The sequence below is a fragment of the Triticum dicoccoides genome, chromosome 3A, assembly GCF_002162155.2.
Source record: "Triticum dicoccoides isolate Atlit2015 ecotype Zavitan chromosome 3A, WEW_v2.0, whole genome shotgun sequence".
Taxonomy (NCBI): Eukaryota; Viridiplantae; Streptophyta; class Magnoliopsida; order Poales; family Poaceae; genus Triticum; species Triticum dicoccoides.
This window is the reverse complement of record NC_041384.1, coordinates 477,685,115-477,693,170: the sequence shown is the minus strand read 5'-3', so window position 1 is coordinate 477,693,170 and position 8,056 is coordinate 477,685,115.

Below are 8,056 nucleotides of genomic sequence, written 5' to 3'. Positions count from 1 at the left end.
AGGGGCGGCGGGGGGTCTGGTATTTAAGGAGGGGGTGCGCTGCCTTGGGGAAGGGGGCACGGCGGGGCGGCTCCGAGCCGGACTCGGGCGGCGGCGGCGGCTCTAGTCTCCTGGAGGGAGACGGCAGGCGGCGGGGTGGGCCGTCGGCTGGGCCTTGACCTAGCCGGCGGGTGGCGCGTTTTTAAAAAAAAAATTATTCTGCTCGGAAGAAAAAATAAAAAGAAATACTAAACCGACTCCAAAAATTACAAAATAAATTTTCACGGGCTTCTAAAATCAAGCCTCACAAGGTGAACATTTATTTGGGACCTAAATGCAATTTTGAAAAACGCACATTTTTCCTAAATTCAAATAAAACACCGAAAAACTCCGGAATAAAATCCTATTTGATTTTATTATTAAATCCTCAATATTTCTTTATTTTGGGAAAGTCATTTTATTCCCTCTCTCATATTTTTGTAATAGAAATAATTGATGATAAAATAAATAAAATCAAATGATCCTATTCTCAAAATTTGAGAAAACTCAAATATGAAAATAACGAAATCCTCAACTCTCTCCGTGGGTCATTGAGTTGCATAGAATTTCTAGGATCAACCAAAATGCAAATAAAATATGATATGCATTGATGATCTAATGTATAACATTCCAAATTGAAAATTTGGGATGTTACAAACCTACCCCCCCCCCTAAGATGAATCTCACCCTCGAGATTCGGGTTGGCTAGAAAATAGGTGAGGGTGGTCTTTGAACAAATCTTCCTCTTGCTCCCAGGTGGCTTCATCCTCTGAGTGGTGGCTCCACTGAACTTTGCAAAACTTGATAACCTTGCTGCGAGTAACTCGGTTGGCAAACTCGAGAATCTTGATTGGCTTCTCCTCGTAGGTCAAATCATTATCCAACTAAATAGTTTCCAAAGGCACTGTATCTCTCAACGGTTTGTCAGCCATCTCCGCGTGACACTTCTTTAACTGAGAAACGTGGAACACATCATGTACTCCTGACAATCCTTCGGGCAATTCCAACTTGTAGGCCACTTCTCCCATACGCTCCAAAACTCGATATGGTCCTACAAATCGTGGCGCTAACTTCCCTTTAACTCCAAAACGCTTTGTTCCTCGAAGTGGACATACTCGAAGATAAGCTCTATCTCCAACTTCGTAAACTGTCTCCTTGCGTTTAGAATCTGCATAACTTTTCTGTCTGGACTGGGCTACCTTGAGCCTATCGCGAATCAACTTCACCTTCTATTCAGACTCTTTAATCAAGTCAGGTCCAAACAACAGACGGTCTCCAACTTCGTCCCACGACAACGGTGTCCTGCACCTCCTTCCGTACAAGGCTTCGAAAGGGGCCATTTTTAAACTGGTTTGATAACTATTGTTGTAAGAGAACTCTGCATATGGCAAATTATCGTCCCAACTAGATCCATAATCTAGCGCACAAGCTCTCAGCATATCCTCCAAAATCTGATTGACTCTCTCGGTCTGTCCATCTGTCTGTGGATGAAAAGCTGTGCTGAATTCTAGCCTGGTACCCAAAGTTTCATGCAACTGCTTCCAGAACTTTGAGGTAAACTGGGTTCCTCTATCTGATACGATACTCCTTGGAACTCCATGCAAACATACGATCCTGGTCATGTATATCTTTGCCAACTTAGCACTGGTGTAAGTGGTCTTTACTGGGATGAAATGAGCTACTTTCGTCAATCGATCAACTACAACCCAAATCGAGTCATAGCCGGAACGAGTCCTGGGCAATCCCGTGATAAAATCCATGCCTAGCTTATCCCACTTCCATTCGGGTATCGGCAATGGTTGTAACAATCCTGCTGACTTCTGATGCTCTGCTTTTACTCTCTGGCATACATCACAAACTGCTACATACTCCACAATATCCTTCTTCATTCCGGTCCACCAGAAAATATCCTTCAAATCCAAATACATCTTGGTATTTCCTGGGTGAATTGAATATGGTGAATCGTGTGCCTCTTGCAAAATCAACTTCCTGATCTCCGGGTCATTGGGCACATAAACACGGTCTTCAAACCATAGGGTATCGTGTTCATCCTCACGAAATCCTTTAGCTTTTCCTTTGCTCAGTTTCTCCTTAATAGTGGCAATCTCTTTGTCGGCTTTCTGAGCTTCTTTGATTCTGTCCATCAAAGTTGACTGAATCTCCAATGCTGCTACATAACCTCTCGGAACTATTTCCAAACATAGTTCACGAAGATTTTTGGCTAACTCCCTTGGCATTTCTCCCGTCATTAATGTATTAACATGGCTCTTGCGGCTTAATGCGTCAGCTACTACATTATCCTTTCCGGGGTGATAATGCAATTTCATATCATAATCCTTGATAAGCTCCAACCATCTCCTTTGTCTGAGATTTAACTCCTTCTGTGTGAAAATGTACTTCAAACTCTTATGATCCGTGTACACCTCACAATGGTTTCCAATGAGAAAAATGTCTCCATGTTTTCAATGCATGCACTACGGCTGCTAACTCCAAATCATGCGTAGCATAATTCAACTCATGGGGCTTCAGTTGTCTTGAGGCATATGAAACAACTCTTCCTTCCTGCATAAGCACTACTCCAAGTCCTCGACGTGAAGCGTCGCAATACACCTCATAATCCTTGGTCTGGTCTGGCAAAATCAACACTGGTGAGGTAACCAAGCGTTTCTTCAACTCCTAGAAACTAGCCTCACATTCCTCTGTCCATATGTACTTGGTATCCTTCTTTAATAACTCCTTCATAGACTTCGCAATCTTTGAGAAATTCTCAATAAATCTCTGATAGTATCCTGCGAGTCCAAGAAAACTCCGGATCTCTCCAACTGTGGTTGGGGCTTCCCACTTGGTCACGGTTTCAACTTTGGCGGGATCTACTGCTATACCTTCTCCAGATATAACATGTCCGAGGAATCCTACTTCCTTCAACCAAAACTCACATTTGCTGAATTTGGCATATAATTGATGTTCTCTGAGCTTTCCAAGTACCAAACGCAAATGCTCCTTATGCTCCTCTTCATTTTTCGAGTAAACCAGGATATCATCAATGAACACTACTACGAACTTATCCAAAAACTCCATAAACACCTTGTTCATCATGTTCATAAAATAGGCAGGTGCGTTAGTCAGACCAAATGACATAACGGTGTACTCATATAGCCCATATCTGGTAGTAAAAGTTGTCTTCGGAATATCCTGTTCTCGAATCTTCAACTGGTGGTATCCTGATCGCTGATCGATCTTGGAAAATACCTTAGCTCCTTGCAATCAATCAAACAGATCGTTGATCATTGGTAGTGGGTACTTGTTCTTGATCGTTACTTCATTCAATCCTCGATAATCTACAACCATCCTTAACGATCCATCCTTCTTCTCCACTAGAAGTACTGGCGATCCCCAAGGTGAAGAACTTGGGTGAATATATCCCTTATCCAGTAACTCCTTAATCTGGTTCTTAATTTCCACCAAATCCTTTGCTGGCATCCTATATGGTCTCTTTGATATTGGCCCTGTGCCTGGCAATAGCTCAATAAAAAACTCAATATCTCTATCCGGTGGCATGCCTAGCAACTCTTCTGGAAATAAATCAGGGAAATCCCTTACCACTAGTACTTCCTCCTGCACAACTCCTGTTAGGCAATTTACTTGAGTCCTCTTTGGCACATGCCGGGATACATACTTGATCCTTCTCCCTTCTGGGGTAGTAAGCAAAATTGACTTACTAGCACACTCAATATTCCCTTCATACTTTGATAACCAATCCATGCCTAATATCACATCCAATCCTTGAGATTCCAATACTATTAGGTTTGAGGGAAAAACATGGTTAGCAATCCTTAATGGTAACCGATCACACCATAGACTAGCCACATACTCTGCTCCGGGCGAGGTTACTAACATGGGTGACCTAAGGGCTTGGGTTGGTAGGTTATACTTATCCACAAATCCTCTTGAGATGTATGAATGCGATGCACCAGTATCAAAAAGAACGAGTGCAGTAAATGACTTAACCAAAAACTTACCTATTACTGCATCGGGCTGAGCTTCAACCTCCTCCACGCTAACGTGGTTCACCTGTCCCCTGTTGAAAGGGTTCGGCTTCTTCCCGGAACTTCCATTGCCATTTTGGCCTTCAGGACATCCATTGGCATAATGTCCGGTCTTCGAACACTTAAAGCAAGTGACTTGGCCTAGGTCCTTCTTGGCTGGGGTTGCGGGGTTGGTGCGGTTCTGGCCGTTGCTTCCTCCATTGCCATTGCCATTCTTGGTGCCATTGTGATTGTGCGAGCTACCTCCTCCATGGGTATGCTGAAAATGTCCTCTTGGTCTAGGGGTAAAACGTGGCTTCTGCTGAGCTCATGAATTGTACTTTCCTTGTCCATATTTCCTCTTGCGATTCTCAATTTGCTGCTGCTTCCCTTCAATCATAAGAGCACGATCTACCTACTCCTGGTAGTTGTTGAAGGGGGCTACCATCAACTGCATGCTCAACTCATCATTCAATCCTTCCAGAAACTTCTCTTGCTTAGCTGCATCCGTAGCGACGTCATCTGGGGCATAACGTGCTAGCTTACTAAATTCCTCCACATACTGGCCAACTGTCCATCCTCCCTAGCGCAAGCTGCGAAACTCACGCTTCTTCATGGCCATAGCTCCTGCTGAAACATGTGCAGTACGAAAGGCCTACTGAAACTGGTCCCATGTGACAGTGTCGACTAGGAAAGTGGCTGTGAAATTCTCCCACCATGATGCTGCGGGTCCTTCTAGCTGATGTGCGGCAAACTTCACCTTCTCCGCATCTGTGCATCCTGCTATGGTCAACTGCCTAGCTATCTTGCGGAGCCAATCATCTGCTACTATTGGCTCGGTGCTACTAGAAAACACCGGCGGATTTAGCCTAAGAAAACGGGCTAAGTGGTCAACAGGTGGTGGTGGTGGTGGGTTGTTGTTGTTGTTCCCTTGATTCTGATTCTGGACTAGCAACTTCATCAATGTGTTCTACTGCTGGATCAACTGGGTGAGCTCCGGTGGGAAAGCAAATCCGGGTCACGTCTTGGAGGCATCTGAGGGTTTAGAAAAGATGAGATATAAGAATAGAGGGGGTCTAAAGAGAAAACACTACCCATATGCACATGAGGCAAAAGCAAACAATTCACTTCAATCAATCAAACAAGGGCATACAATCGATCTAACTATCGCAAAAGTGCTCGGACTACTATATTTACATGGTGGACTACTACTACTGATGAGGTGGTCTACTAGAAATATTCTTCGGTTGCAGACTCCATGATATCTGCTCCAGCTTCATCAACATAGTCATCATCGCTACTATCTGCTTCCGAGTCGGTTCTGTCGATGATGATGTAGTCTTCCGGGCTAATCTCCTGGGGTTCTTCGTCTTCATCTACTGGCGTAGGGCCTCCCATAAATATTCCAATCTTCTTGATCAGGTCGTCATTCTTCTCCACCAATACTTCAATTTCTTCTTCATAATCTTCACGTGTAGCCTTGAGTTCTTCCTCCAGTTCCTTGATTCTAGTCTTAGCCTTCTTCAGATCTATCATGTCGGCGCACATCTGGTTCTTCTGTCGTCGAATTTGCTGGTTTAGCTCCTGGATAAAAGCTGCAATTGATTTATCCTTCCTGGTGCTGATCATCTCCCAGTGTTCATCTCGGCGCCCACAAATCTGGTAGATAGTATCTTTGAGATCCTTGCGGTAGACTTCTCCAATGCATCCCATGGTGATGTGAGCTGCCATGCTCTTTCCTAGACTCCAAGTTGGTGCATCAAAAGAAAACTCTATGGGCTCAGTGACTGGCATGAACGTCCTTCCTGAAACTTGAACTTGAATCATCCAGCGCTCTTCTTCAGGTAAAGTGGCATTGTAGGTTCCGGTGAAGCTTGGTACTCCTATGTTCAGGTATCTAGTGACTTCCTTCAAGTGACGTCCAAAGGGTGTATCTTCATCCGGTTGTGTGAACTTGTTCCTTGCATCCGCCATCCTAAAGAGTAGAAAAGATAAGGAGTCGGAATAGAAGAGAGTGAATAGTGATCTAGGTCTTTTAGCTTAGTGGTCATGTCCTACAGTCAGCGTGTGCTCTAACAGTCTGATCTCTGTGCTCCAGTGTCATCCCTGGATCAGTAATGCTGACACCACATAGTACTCGAAGGATTTATAACAGAGTAGCAATCACACACTTATTACATCAAGTGTCTCATAAGAGAACTTATTACAATAAATATGGCTTAAGGCCATCTAATAACGATAACAGCGGAAAGCTTGGAAGATAAGTGAGTCCATCAACTCCAATGGCATCATTGAGTATAGAACCACGACCTAAAAACTCCTTAATCATCGTCCGAAAAGTCTGCAACATTAACGTTGCAGCCCAAAACGGGTCAGCACATGGAATATGCTGGCAAAGTAACACATAGAGAGTAATGGAATGCAACAGCTATACTATATGCATATTTGGCTGGTGGAAAGCTCTATGGTTACAGTTTTGCGTAAAGCCAATTTTTCCCTACTTCAAAGGAATAAATTTATTTAACTATCATGGTAGTTGTTAAACATTGAGAATGGTTGACAGCATTCTCAATCCCAATTAAACATCATCATTAAACAAACCCAACAAAATTAATTTAGAGTAACATGTTGAGATTCACATGAAAATCCAGGTACTAGATACTCAAGATGTCCATAACCGGGGACACGGCTAACCATGATTAGTTTATTACACTCTGCAGAGGTTTGCGCACTTTTCCCCACAAGACTCGATCGCCTCCGTTTGGTTTCTCGCACTACATGGTGTTTGAGAAGATGGATGACCGAGACATAGTCTTTCAGAAGCGCTAGCACCTTACGATCGGGTAGACCGTACCACCTACATCCCCTACATCTACTAGTCTACCACTGTAAGAGTTCGCACAACTTAGTCAACTATGCTAGAGCCCATAATAGCTTGTGGTTGCACACGGAAGTTTCTAGTATGAATAGTCTTATGATCCCTTTGAGCCTGGGTGGCGGTCCAAAAGAAAACAGGCAAGTCCTGGAATACCCAGGTGCCTCAATCCACCCAGATGTGTGTTTAAGTTGCCACCTTAGATAAACCATTAATTAACAAAGTCACATCTGTCATGGATTTCACTCACCCAATCCACGTCTACTAGCATAGCATGGCATTATAAGCAAACGTAGAATTAACTCCCAAAGGTTTGATAATAAACAGGTAATAGGTACTACCTTATCTACTTCCCATCACACAATTTAATTATATCCTAATCATGCAATGTGTGAGGATTGATCTAATGCAATAAAACTAGGTAGTAGAAAAAGTATGATCAAAGTGTTACTTGCCTTGCTGATGATCCGCGAAACCTAACGATTCGAAGTAACAGGCGGCGCACTCCGGGTACTCTATCGCGGACAAACAACAAGCATACAATAAGTACTCATCTAATGCACAGGTAAAACTCAAATAAGAGATCTAACCAGAAGGTTCAACTTAAGAACTCCGGTTGGCAAAAGAATCAAATCGAACAAAGCAACGAAAGTCAAACGGCGAAATAAAACAACTTCGTTCTAGTAATCTGGATCTAGGGCAAATTTTACAGTAGCAAAAACTTGTTTGAGTTGATTAAACGGATAGAGGGTTTTGAGACGAATCTCTAGGCGCTTGAATCACCTTATTCCGATAAACAAGCGAAAAGTTAAACTAAAACAAAAATCGGATCAGGATTCGCGATCAGAAAAATCGCGGGTTTAATCCGAGAAAAGAAAACTGACGAACAGTTAATCGGACGGACGATCATTAACAGAAACTAACCGGTGAACACGTTCGCTAAAACGAACGGATCGGTGAACATTCACTAATTAAATAAACCAGAAAAAAACCGATCTAGGGTTTCGAAAAAAAATAAACCGAGGCGTTTTAAAAAAACGAACGGCGAACGGCGGCGGCTATACCTCCGGCGGGTCGGCGGGGGTCCGGCGGGGTGCGGCGCGGCGATGGAAGGCGGCGGGCGGCGGCGTGCGGCTCG